The sequence below is a fragment of the Lycorma delicatula genome, chromosome 6, assembly GCF_047948215.1.
Source record: "Lycorma delicatula isolate Av1 chromosome 6, ASM4794821v1, whole genome shotgun sequence".
NCBI classification, from domain to species: Eukaryota; Metazoa; Arthropoda; class Insecta; order Hemiptera; family Fulgoridae; genus Lycorma; species Lycorma delicatula.
The window spans coordinates 129,651,983-129,654,155 of record NC_134460.1 but is presented as its reverse complement, the minus strand read 5'-3'; positions in this window follow the sequence as shown (position 1 = coordinate 129,654,155).

Sequence of the window (2,173 nt, the reverse complement as noted above, 5' to 3'; positions counted from 1 at the left end):
GTTTCATGACCCCCCAAGTACGGACATCTTGCATGTTAAATTTCCCAATAAGATGAAATGTTGACTCATTGCTAAATACAATACGATCAAAAAGTCTTTATCTTTGTATGTATCTGCTGTAATGTTTTGATGGCGAAATCGGCACGCATAGTGTAGTCTGTAGCTTCAAAGTCTATAACAGCTGTAAACGATGTGGGCGAATAAGGGTTTCCTTTAAACATTCCACATTATCATCACCGGCATTGCTAGTTCGCGGCTGACCTTCCGAATAAATTTTTAGGGCTACTCAGATAATACTCCTCCCTGACGCGTTCAACATTCTCTTCAGACACAGTCGATTGTTAAACAGATATTCGGCCCGTTTCAAATCGACTCTGCCTTTTTTTTCTGATGAGGGAAAATCCTATTTACGGACAAAGTGTCGGACTCGCAACAGGTTCCGCAAGTTGTTACTCTGCCTGCACCCTGCCGACTAAACCTAACCACCTAACCACCTCATCAACTCCCCCTCCTGGGGACGGATCCGCAATCAAGCCCTACACGGCCCCAGGATTTCTCTTTGCCTTTGGGCAAGGGGAAGTCCGGAGTATGACTTTGACGAATATTATTGTCACTCGGAGGATCACAATTCTTTTTTCTTTTTTTTTTGGAAAGCACGTTGAACTGTTAGATTCACATTTAGCAGACTGCTAAACAGAAACCCACCGGGTTGGTCTAGTGGTTAACGTGTCTTCCCAAATCAGCTGATTTGGAAGTCGACAGTTACAGCGTTCAAGTCCTAGTAAAGCCAGATATTTTTACATGGATTTGAATACTAGATCGTGGATACCGGTGTTCTTTGGTGGTTGGGTTTCAATTAACCACACATCTCAGGAATGGTCGAACTGAGAATGTACAAGACTACACTTCATTTACACCATACATATCATCCTCATTCATCCTCTGAAGAATTATCTAAATGGTAGTTACCGGAGGCTAAACAGGAAAAAGAAAGAAAAGACTGCTAAACAGAGAAAACTTTCTGGCCAGGAATCGCCATCTTTACTAGTAGTGCTGCCAAGCGGAAAGATAGGGAATCAATCTGTGGTCATGCGGGCAACTAAACTCTCATTGCTCTTTGATTCCAGCTTTAAATCAACATTGTACAGCTTATCCGAGAAATATTATAACAAAACCCTGATATTTTTTCTTTTACATCCATTATATCGCAACGTTCGACTACTACCACTACTTTCAATTACCTACATCTATCGACTACTACTATTACTTACATACTACTTTCCACCACCTTTACCCACTACTATAGCTTTACCTCCACTATCTTTACTATTACTATCTTTCCCTACTACATTCAATTATCGACCACGAGTTGAGCAGATTTACTGATCTAGTATCTGTTGAACATTCATATTGATCTAAATTGTTGAACATTCAAGCAAGTGTTGAGGTTTTGTTTTCAATTTGTTTCAAGTGTATTTATGTAGTATTCTACTTTTTTTTATACTTTATAAGTGTCTCTATATGATAATGAAAATATTTCAAACAATAAATTTTTACTGTATCGGTAGGTTTGCTAGGAAAGTCAAAAAGGTATAGGGTAAGGACTAGTATGGTTAGAGAGGAACTGAAATTGGGAAGCCTTGTCGAAGTAGATTGGAAAATGAAAGCTCAGGTGGTTTGGGCATATTGAAAGGATGGATGAGAAAAGATTACCAAACAGATTGATGTATGCAAAGTAAACGGGTAGAAGTTCAAGGGATAGATTACTTAATAGAAAAATATTTATTTGGTGCAGTTAATAATTACAATACAATTTAGTTTACTTTTTATATAATTACTGACAATTCCAATTTTAAACAGCGATAAACTTTAAAAAACATCATAATTAAAGTTATTCCTGGGCTTAGATGCATCATTCATTAAGGTAGAATTCCTAACCAATATCCGAGTAGCAAACTAACACCTACTTTGATTATTATTAATTATTTAAATTGTAACCCTCATATACTAGATCCATCAATTTTTGTGGATTTATTATAAAAAAAATTCGATAGACTCATCTTGGGTGGTAAAAAAAAATAAAAATATTTTATAGCATATTATCCTTACATTTTTACTCCCTTGTACGACTTAAAGGAAGTATTGTGACCGAGAAAAATTTCGGTTTTTAAGA